We start from the raw sequence: 11,645 nt of genomic DNA on the forward strand, positions 1-11,645 counted from the left end.
ATCTCCCCCTTGATTATTGCCATCATCTTGAGGTGGCTCATTTGCTTGATCTTCTACTTCATCAACTTGAGCCTCTTCCTCATTTTGAGTTGGTGGAGATGCTAGCGTGGAGGAGGATGGTTGATCTTGTGCACTTGGAGGCTCTTCGGATTCCTTAGGACACACATCCCCAATGGACATGTTCCTTAGCGCTATGCATGGAGCCTCTTCATTACCTATCTCATCAAGATCAACTTGCTCTACTTGAGAGCCGTTAGTTTCATCAAACACAACGTCACATGAGACTTCAACTAGTCCAGTGGACTTGTTAAAGACCCTATATGCCCTTGTGTTTGAGTCATAACCAAGTAAAAAGCCTTCTACTGTTTTAGGAGCAAATTTAGATTTTCTACCTCTTTTAACAAGAATAAAGCATTTGCTACCAAAAACTCTAAAGTATGAAATGTTGGGCTTTTTACCGGTTAGGAGTTCATATGATGTCTTCTTGAGGATTCGGTGAAGATATAACCGGTTGATGGCGTAGCAGGCGGTGTTGACCGCTTCGGCCCAAAACCGGTCCGGTGTCTTGTACTCATCAAGCATGGTTCTTGCCATGTTCAATAGAGTTCGATTCTTCCTCTCCACTACACCATTTTGTTGAGGGGTGTAGGGAGAAGAGAACTCATGCTTGATTCCCTCTTCCTCGAGAAAGCTTTCAATTTGAGAGTTCTTGAACTCCGTCCCGTTGTCGCTTCTTATTTTCTTGATCCTTAAGCCGAACTCATTTTGAGCCCGTCTCAAGAATCCTTTTAAGGTCTCTTGGGTTTGAGATTTTTCCTGTAAAAAGAATACCCAAGTGAAGCGAGAATAATCATCCACTATTACACTACAAGAAACTGGTTAAAGAACGTGGGTGAAAAACCGTCGAACTTAATGTAATAGGCCGTCGAACTTACCATAAGAACGTGGGTTTACCGACGAATATAGCCGACGGCGATTTTTGGACGAACTTAAAGAAGTAAGTTCGACGGCCCCCACGTTCTTAAGGTTAAGAACGTGGGTACCGTCGAACTTAAATGTAAGAACGTGGGTACCGTCGAACTTAAGGTTAAGAACGTGGGTTTTTAAGTTCGACGGGGGCCGTCGAATTTTTTCCCATAAGTTCGACGGCACCCACGTTCTTACAGTTAAGTTCGACGGGGCCACGTGGCCGTCGAACTTATGGGTCCTGCGTGGGTCGGCGAGGGCTGCCCATTAAGTTCGACGGTACCCACGTTCTTAACCTTAAGAACGTGGGTACCCACGTTCTTAACTCTTTTCCAGAAAAAAAAATAAAAAATACAGAAATGAAAAATTAGACACACATAATATCACATGCAACACAGAATATCACATACAATATAGATTTCAAACACATGGATATATGTTCATATCACAAATTCACACAAGTCCAAATACATAAGTTCACAAATTCACATAATTAAGTCCAAATACATAAGTTCACAAATTCACATAAGTTCACATCCATAGTTCACATTTGTAGTTCACAAGTTCAAATACACAAGTTCAAACATTAGCTCCATCGCTCTCGATCAGGACATCGGATTGTTGTTCGTAGCTCCACCACTAAAATTGAGACATATGTCCGCAAAGTTAGCTCCACCACTAAAATACACCTGCCAAATATGGAAAAAAATTATAACCATCAGTTTTGCCCCCTGAAAATAACCTTTGCCACTGCAGGATATGAGAACAACACTTTTTTCTCTAATTAACCATAGATTTGAAATTATATAATATGAGAAGCTCCACTTATTTACCACCTGAATGTGATATGAGAAACAATACTCACCCTTCAGATTCCCTCCAACATTCAGAAAGCATGCAACACCATGGGTTAGGTATGAAGGGAGTTCAGCAAAAGGAATCCCTTTCAAGTTAGAGAGAAATGGAAGGAGTAGGAAAATAAAAAGTGCCTGTATGGTGCAACAACAAAGATTTTCAGTGAGCAAAAGGAACAATTATTGAAAGAAGTGAATCTCTATTGTCTTACCTGGAAACCAGAACCAAAAGAGTTGACTACAAATATATCAGGCCTCTTTCCCTATATAAACAGAAGATACCAAATTATAGTTCATGCTTTCAATATCAGGAAATTAATGACAACAAAAAACTGAGGTTTAAACGAACCTCAAGGCGTTTTGCACCATTAATGAAAACAAACTCCTGTAATAGTAAAAAAAAAACTATATAGCTGGATTAACATGAAAATCCCACCACAACCTACTATGAACACTCAACCTTGATAATGGAAGCAGTAGCTTGAAATGCAGCTGAAATCATCATTACTGCTGGCCAAAAGAATTTGACTTCAAAGAGAATCGGACCATTACTGGCTCCACTGTGTTCATCAAGAAAATAGGATGACTAAGAGAAACTCAAAATCTAGAATGGCATATGCAAATTCTCTTATATTGTATGTCGATCCTAAGATGCAATCAGCGGTATCTAGAATGAACCAGGAGCTTTGATAATGAGCATCATCTTTACATGAGCATGCCAGATTTTAAAAAAACATGGTGTACAATATAATAGATAACAACTCATTATTATTTAGAGATTGTTACGGAAGTGCATCAGAAGAGTAAGCAAAATAAGAACAACTATTCCGGTACACATCCGACCACTGCTAGAATTACTCCAGTTGTAACAAGCAAGCAGCCAAGGATTTGATTTGCTCTATATTTCCTTCCCAAGATGAGGGCAGATAAGATAAGTTGCCAAACCAGAAAGGACTACACAAAGATGACAAGCATGTTAGACAATTAATAGGAAGGTCACGTGAAAAGTAGTCATGAAGGTGGGTGAATCCAACGGATGTATACAAAAAATAACTACATCCTAGAAAGATTGTATGTCACTAGCAAAGGTGGAAAAGTTAATTGTAACTTATACAATTGTTATATAATAATGATGATGATTTAATATATCAGTGAAAACAATACACAAGCAAGCATGTGGAAACACATCATCATAGCTACAAAAATCATCTTTGTGTCGATCTAATGTAAGTACTTAGGATGAAAAAACAACCTAACGAGAAATGCTAAGTAAAAAACAGAAATTGCGAGAACAACATCCATTTGACAAGCATTTATAGGGTTATATGTAAAGTTGTAAGCAATACATGATTCACGCCTCCCACAATTAGGTATGAAGTAATCAGAAGTGACCCAGTGGCATATGTAGATGTATTACCTGTGACAACACTGGAATAGATGGCCCGGGCAACATAGCTGCAAGGACAGACAAATATGGAAACAATTTCATTTAGTCATGGTATGAAGGAATCATACCACAACTACTGAACCTGCTACAAATCACAAACTTAAACAATGAGTTTCTAATGGCAAAACAGGAACATCATTGATGATTCTTCTAACACACAGAATATAGTAACAATGAAAATACTGTCATACAATCAATTGTGGGTTTGTGACATAGTAAATCAAATCAATCTCCAGAGTTCAAGCATATAGCTTATAATTTTTAACTAAAGGAGAAACATGAGCCAAAAGAGAAGAATGTGATATCACCTCCACTTCAGAATCTGAAGAATCCTCCTCAGAGTTGTTGCTCTCAACTTTCTTTGGAGGGGGCTGCTTCTTAACCGGCACAGCTTTTTCAGGTACAGTCTTTTGCTTCTTTGCACTCACGGCCTTCTCAATCTCATCTTCTGCATTTCTCTTCCCTGCTCATTATGATTAAAAAACTCTTGTGACACTATGATAAGTGTGGTATATACAAATCAACAAGACAACATAATCAACAATTATTCCATTGCAACAATAGAGCTATGAAAAGACTTACCCTTCTTTGCAGATTTCCCCTCTGGAACTGAGACAGCAGCAGGTGCAGCAACACCCTGAAGATCACATACCTCTGGCTTCAGATCACGGTGAACAACACCCTGAAGATGGCAAAAGGCAACTACTTTTAATATCTGTTCAACAATAATTTTTGCATCCCCTTCATTGTATCTTCCACCTCTGCAAAAACAGATAGTACTGTACCAAAGCTACACCTTGTAGTGGTGTTCGCAAAATGATTTCTTAAGAAAATGTAATATCTGGACAAGATTCTATCCAATAGTTCTCCACCTTCACAAAGCCTGATCAATAGAGGTGAAGGAAAACATCAGTTATCATGTAACGTCCCATTAATCTAGCTAGAAAGAGAAGGACTATAGTAACAGTTAGCAAGTCTTTCTACATATAATGTTAATGTGCTGCAAGAGAACATCAACCCTAAGGTAGACAATGTGACTTTTGAGCACTATCATACATGCTGTTTCAAGATAAACAACACATGCAATATTCACAGTTTTTACATAGATCAATATTATGCAAAGGCAAGGAGAAAAACATACTCCATCATTATGTAGACATTAAGGGCGTCCTCACAAGCATCATAAAACTTAACAAGATTGGAATGTCCAGATAATGCCTTCAAAATTTTCACCTCTGTGCGCACATCCTCAATAGATATTGCCGTTGTCATCTGCAAGAGAAAAACAAAGGAATGAGGTGAATTTTGCAAACTAAAAATAAAATCTAGATCAAGATATATTTTCCCCCTGGTGCAGTGAGCTAGGTGCTAGGAAAGTGAATTTAGCGCTAACTGATGGGTTGTCTAAGAGAAACCTTAATCTTAATTGAAAGGATCCCTTGAGCATCTGTTAGCTTCTAGCCTCAAAAAGTATATACCATGTATGTGTGTATGATGTAACAAGGAACAAAATTGCACGCAATTCAAATAAAGAACTATATAGAAGGAAGAAACACAATAGATTCAATAAATACATCTCCTGCTCAAATAATTTCAGTAGCACAAGCAAAAATTATAGCAGGCCAAAATAGTCATTAATTAATGTTGTATCGCTCCAAAATAGTCTTTAATTAATTAATGTTGTATCGCTCAAAAAACGACAATATACATGCACGAAAACATCAATGCACCCATGCACGTAGAATTCTTCTATGCCGCCTATCGTACACTAGGTTTTCTCGACAACCTGTTGCACAAACATTTTAGATGCCAAGTAAAACTGAGATCAAAATTAAATCATTCAACAATCAAAACAATGTCAGTGGAAAGCAGTCCCCAATATCAACATGTCCTCAGCTTTGGCACCAAGAATCTAAGAGACATTTCTTTAGTTCCTACACTTTTCCCTATGTTTATACTACTTATGATCATATAATAAAATGATGCAGAATGGACCAAGGGACACCTAAACTCATGGCAGGAACAACAATATGATGGAGATACTCGGGAACAGGTTCTCTGAGGTCTCACAAGGAACTTTGTCGCTGCCAAGCTAGTGATCTACAGCTGCATAAACTACTATGCCATGATAGCTTATAGAAAGAACAAAAAAGCAAGAAACGGGTGATAAATGGATGAACAATTGAACACTCAGATCATGAAAATGGGCACATTATTAAATGCGGCATTGCTGAAACAAGATCTCTACAATGTACCTGGCCTCTCATGTCTCCCTTGCGGGCGCGTGTGAGGCAGGTGTGGCTGAAATGGCCGCGGCCCACCTCCTTCCCAGCGCCGCCGTAGCTCCTGTCAAGCTCCCGCTCCACCTCCCCAGCGCCGCCGGCCCCTTGCTCCAGGATCGGGACCTCGACGGGCGGCCTGGGCACCTGCGACACGGAGACCGGCGAGCGATGGCCGAGCCGGCGCGCGAGGGACGCCTTGATGTGCTTGGCCGGGGAAGGCGGCGGGAAGGGGCGGCGGAAGAACCGGCGCGGCGTGGACGCCGAGGTCGCGGGCGACGGCGCGATATCGTCGGGGAGGCCGAGTGGGCTCCTCGTCCAGGGGCTGCCCGCCGCCGACGACCGCACCGGAGTCGCCCTGGTCCTGCCCCCGCGCGGCGTCCCGGCCGGCAACGGCCGCGCACTCCTCCTCCCTCCTCCTCCTCGGCCTCCCCATACCGACGCCGCATCCTCCGGACCGCCCGCCGCCGAGACCATGATGGTGGTCGCCTCCACGCCGCCGCCATCCGCATCGACGCCGTGCACGTTCCCCATGGCGGCTCGGCCTGGCGCTAGGTGAGAGGAGCGCGTGTGTGTGGGTGGGATGAGACATGGGATGAGAGAGAGCGGCGGACGTGGGATTTTTGGATTTAGGTTTTCAGAATTAAGTTCGACGGTGTGCACAAGCCCGACGTACTTAAGTTAAGAATGTGGGTACCCACGTTCTTAACACGTTAAGTTCGACGGTTTTTTTAGGGCCCACGAACTTAACTTAAGAATGTGGGTACCCACGTTCTTAACATAACCCATGAACTTAACTCAAGTAAGAACGTGGGTACCCACGTTCTTAATTTTACCCACGAACATTTATCAGTTTCTTGTAGTGTTACAAGACAATACTTACTCCCGCCGATGCTTATGTAAGCAATCGGGCCGAAAAGATCCATGTGGAGTAGCTCAAGCGGCCTGTCGGTCGTCATGATGTTCTTGTGTGGATGATGGACTCCAACTTGCTTCCCCGCCTGGCATGCGCTACAAATCCTGTCTTTCTCAAAATGAACATTTGTTAATCCTAAAATGTGCTCTCCCTTTAGAAGCTTATGAAGATTCTTCATCCCAACATGGGCTAGTCGGCGGTGCCAGAGCCAACCCATGTTAGTCTTAGCAATTAAGCATGTGTCAAGTTCAGCTTTATCAAAATCTACTAAGTATAGCTGACCCTCTAACACACCCTTGAATGCTATTGAATCATCACTTCTTCTAAAGACAGTGACACCTGTATCAGTAAAAAGACAGTTGTAGCCCATTTGACATAATTGGGAAACAGAAAGCAAGTTGTAATCTAAAGAATCAACAAGAAAAACATTGGAAATATAATGGTCAGGAGATATAGCAATTTTACCAAGTCCTTTGACCAAACCTTGATTTCCATCCCCGAATGTGATAGCTCGTTGGGGATCTTGGTTTTTCTCATATGAGGAGAACATCCTTTTCTCCCCGGTCATGTGGTTTGTGCACCCGCTGTCGAGTATCCAACTTGAGCCCCCGGATGCATAAACCTACAAAACAATTTTAGTTCTTGACTTTAGGTACCCAAACGGTTTTGGGTCCTTTGGCATTAGACACAAGAACTTTGGGTACCCAAACACAAGTCTTGGAACCCTTGTGTTTGCCCCCAACAAACTTGACAACTATTTTGCCGGATTTGTTAGTAAGCACATAAGAAGCATCAAAAGTTTTAAATGAAATGGCATGATCATTTGATGCATTAGGAGTTTTCTTTCTAGGCAACTTGGCACGGGTTGGTTGCCTAGAGCTAGATGTCTCACCCTTATACATAAAAGCATGATTAGGGCCAGAGTGAGACTTCCTAGAATGAATTTTCCTAATTTTGTCCTCGGGATAACCGGCAGGATATAAAATGTAACCCTCGTTATCCTGAGGCATGGGAGCCTTGCCCTTAACAAAATTTGACAATCTTTTAGGAGGGGCACTAATTTTGACATTGTCTCCCCTTTGGAAGCCAATGCCATCCTTAATGCCAGGGCGTCTCCCATTATAAAGCATGCTACGAGCAAATTTAAATTTCTCATTTTCTAAGTTGTGCTCGGCAATTTTAGCATCAAGTTTAGCTATATGATCATTTTGTTGCTTAATTAAGATCATGTGATCATGAATAGCATTAACATCAATATCTCTACATCTAGCACAAATAGTGACATGCTCAATGGTAGATGTAGAGGGTTTGCAAGAATCAAGTTCTACAATCTTAGCATGAAGAATATCATTTTTATCCTTAAGATTGGAAATTGTAACTTTTCAAACATCAAAATCTTTAGCCTTAGCAATTAAATTTTCATTCTCTAATCTAAGGCTAGCAAGAGATACATTCAATTCATCAATCTTAGCAAGCAAGTCAACATTATCATCTCTAAGATTGGAAATTGAAACATTACAAACATGTGAATCAACCTTAGCATTTAAAATAGCATTTTCATTTCTAAGGTTGTCAATCATCTCACGACAAGTGCTTAGCTCACTAGATAATTTTTCACATTTCTCAATTTCAAGAGCATAAGCCTTTTTAACCTTAACATGTTTTTTGTTTTCTTTAATTAGACAATCCTCTTGGGAATCCAAAAGGTCATCCTTTTCATGAATAGCACTAACCAATTCATTCAATTTTTCCTTTTGAGCTATGTTAAGGTTGGCAAAAAGGGAACGCAAATTATCTTCCTCATCACTAGCATTGTCATCACTAGAGGATTCATATTTAGTGGAGGATTTAGATTTAACCTTCTTTTTGTCGTCCTTTGCCATGATGCACTTGTGGCCGACGTTGGGGAAGAGGAGTCCCTTGGTGACGGCGATGTTGGCGGCGTCCTCGTCGTCGGAGGAGTCGCTTGAGCTCTCGTCGGAGTCCCACTCGCGACAAACATGGGCATCGCCGCCCTTCTTCCTGTAGTACCTCTTCTTCTCCTTTCTTCTCCCCTTCTTGTCGTCGCCTCGGTCACTGTCACTAGATATAGGACATTTAGCAATAAAATGACCGGGCTTACCACACTTGTAGCAAACCTTCTTGGAGCGGGACTTGTAATCCTTCCCCCTCCTTTGCTTGAGGATTTGGCGGAAGCTCTTGATGACGAGCGCCATTTCCTCATTGTCGAGCTTGGAGGCGTCTATTGGTTGTCGACTTGGTGTAGACTCCTCCTTCTTCTCCTCCGTTGCCTTGAATGCAACAGGTTGAGCTTCGGATGTGGTGGCATCATCAAGCTCGTTGATCTTCCTCGAGCCTTCGATCATGCACTCAAAACTCACAAAATTCCCGATAACTTCCTCGGGGGTCATTTTGGTATATCTAGGATTACCACGGATTAATTGAACTTGAGTAGGGTTAAGGAAAATAAGTGATCTTAGAATAACCTTAACCACCTCGTGGTCATCCCACTTTACACTCCTGAGGTTGCGCGCTTGGTTCACCAAGGTCTTGAGCCGATTGTACATGTGTTGTGGCTCCTCCCCTTTGCGAAGCCGGAACCGACCGAGCTCCCCCTCAATCGTTTCCCGCTTGGTGATCTTGGTGAGCTCATCACCTTCATGCGCGGTCTTGAGTAAATCCCAAATCTCCTTTGCGTTCTTCAACCCTTGAACTTTGTTATACTCCTCTCTACTCAAAGATGCTAGGAGTATTGTTGTTGCTTGAGAGTTGAAGTGCTCGATTTGGGCCACCTCATCCTCATCATAGTTCTCATCCCCTACGGATGGTACCTGCGCACCAAACTCAACAACATCCCATATGCTTTTGTGGAGCGAGATTAGATGAAATCGCATTAAATCGCTCCACCTAGCGTAATCTTCACCATCAAAAGTTGGTGGTTTGCCTAATGGGACGGAAAGTAAAGGTGTATGTTTGGAAATGCGAGGGTAGCGTAGGGGGATCTTACTATACTTCTTGCGCTCTTGGCGCTTAGAAGTGACGGAGGGCGCATCGGAGTCGGAGGTCGATGTTGATGAAGTGTCGGTCTCGTAGTAGACCACCTTCCTCATCCTCTTGTGCTTGTCGCCTTTCCGATGCGGCTTGTGGGAAGAAGATTTTTCCTTCTTCTCTTTGTGGTGAGAAGAAGATTTCTTCTCCTTCCCTTTGTTGGAGGAGCTCTTCTTCTTCTCCCTCCTTTTGGTGCGGGACTCTTCCGATGAAGTGCTCCCGTGGCTTGTAGTGGGCTTTTCGCCGGTCTCCATCTCCTTCTTGGCGTGATCTCCCGACATCACTTCGAGCGGTTAGGCTCTAATGAAGCACCGTGGCTCTGATACCAATTGATAGTCGCCTAGAGGGGGGGTGAATAGGGCGAAACTGAAATTCACAAATATAAACACAACTACAAGCCGGGGTTAGCGTTAGTAATAAGGAACGAGTCCGCAAGAGAGGGCGCAAAACAAATCCCAAACGAATAAGCAAGTGAGACACGGAGATTTGTTTTACCGAGGTTCGGTTCTTGCAAACCTACTCCCCGTTGAGGAGGCCACAATGGCCGGGTCTCTTTCAACCCTTCCCTCTCTCAAACGATCCACGGATCGAGTGAGCTTCTCTTCTCAAATCAAAGCCGGGAACAAAACTTCCCCGCAAGGGCCACCACACAATTGGTGCCTCTTGCCTTGATTACAATGGAGTTTTGATCTCAAGAACAAGTGAGAAAGAAAAGAAGCAATCCAAGCGCAAGAGCTCAAATGAACACGGCAAATCACTCTCTCTAGTCACTAGGGCTTTGTGATGAATTGGAGAGGATTTGATCTCTTTGTTTGTGTCTAGAATTGAATGCCTAGCTCTTGTAAGTGGTTGGGAAGTGGAAAACTTGGATGCAATGAATGGTGGGGTGGTTGGGGTATTTATAGCCTCAACCACCAAAAGTGGCCGTTGGGAGGCTGTCTGTTCGATGGCTCACCGGACAGTCCGGTGCACACCGGACAGTCCGGTGCCCCCTGCCACGTCATCACTGCCGTTGGATTCTGACCGTTGGAGCTTCTGACTTGTGGGCCCGCCTGGGTGTCCGGTGCACACCGGACAGGTACTGTTTGATGTCCGGTGTGCCAGTATGGGCGATTCTGTCTTCTGCGCGCGCAGAGCGCGCATTAAATGCGCGGCAGAGAGCCGTTGGCGCGGAGATGACCGTTGCTTCGGAGTCGCACCGGACAGTCCGGTGCACACCGGACAGTCCGGTGAATTTTAGCGGACTAGCCGTTGGCGTTTTCCGAAGCTGGCGAGTTCCTGAGGCCGACCTCCCTTGGCGCACTGGACACTGTCCGGTGTACACCGGACAGTCCGGTGAATTATAGCCGAGTCGCCCTGGAAATTCCCGAAGGTGGCGAGTTTGAGTCTGAGTCCCCTGGTGCACCGGACAGGTACTGTTCACTGTCCGGTGGCACACCAGACAGTCCGGTGCGCCAGACCAGGGGTGCCTTCGGTTGCCCCTTTGCTCCTTTGTTGAATCCAAAACTTGATCTTTTTATTGGCTGAGTGTGAACCTTTTACACCTGTATGACTTATGCACTTGGGCAAACTAGTTAGTCCAAAAGATTTGTGTTGGACAATTCAACCACCAAAATTATTTAGGAACTAGGTGTAAGCCTAATTCCCTTTCACTCACTAAAATGGAGTTGGTTGAGGGCGAGCTTGGACGATTCGCAATGATAAGGGGAGAGGAGCCAACCCAAACTTACAACCGGCTCAAGACCCTTATCAACAAAATAAGGAGCTACGGAAGCACGCGATGGACGGACCACGACGTCGTCCGCCTAATGCTAAGGTCCTTTACTGTTCTTGATCCTCATCTCGTAAACAATATTCGTGAGAATCCCAGGTACACGATGATGACGCCCGAGGAGGTACTCGGAAAATTCGTAAGCGGGAGGATGATGATCAAGGAGGCGAGATACGTCGACGACGCCTTGAATGGTCCGATCAACGAGCCTCAACCCATTGCTCTCAAGGCAACAAGGAGCAAGGAGGCGCTACCCAGCAAGGTGGCACAAATTGAGGCTGCCGGTCTTAATGATGAAGAGATGGCCCTCATCATCAAAAGATTCAAGACGGCGCTAAAAGGTCGAAAGGGACAGCCAAGCAAG

At 43.8% G+C, this 11,645-nt stretch overlaps 2 long non-coding RNA genes across 2 annotated transcripts; both read right to left on the reverse strand.

Moving 5' to 3' along the window:
- Window positions 1-1,850: 1,850 nt before the first annotated feature.
- On the reverse strand, window positions 1,851-3,280 carry LOC109941616 (uncharacterized). Its single transcript, XR_002264280.1, has 4 exons — window positions 3,238-3,280; window positions 2,170-2,380; window positions 2,033-2,083; window positions 1,851-1,955 (listed from the first exon to the last, which is right to left on the reverse strand). It is a non-coding gene; the product is annotated as an uncharacterized lncRNA (long non-coding RNA).
- Window positions 3,281-3,680: 400 nt separating this feature from the next.
- LOC109941658 (uncharacterized) lies at window positions 3,681-3,903 on the reverse strand. The gene is made up of 2 exons (XR_002264375.1): window positions 3,850-3,903; window positions 3,681-3,730 (listed from the first exon to the last, which is right to left on the reverse strand). It is a non-coding gene; the product is annotated as an uncharacterized lncRNA (long non-coding RNA).
- Between the last annotated feature and the right edge of the window lie 7,742 nt (window positions 3,904-11,645).

Source organism: Zea mays, chromosome 8, assembly GCF_902167145.1.
Source record: "Zea mays cultivar B73 chromosome 8, Zm-B73-REFERENCE-NAM-5.0, whole genome shotgun sequence".
In the NCBI taxonomy this organism is placed as follows: Eukaryota; Viridiplantae; Streptophyta; class Magnoliopsida; order Poales; family Poaceae; genus Zea; species Zea mays.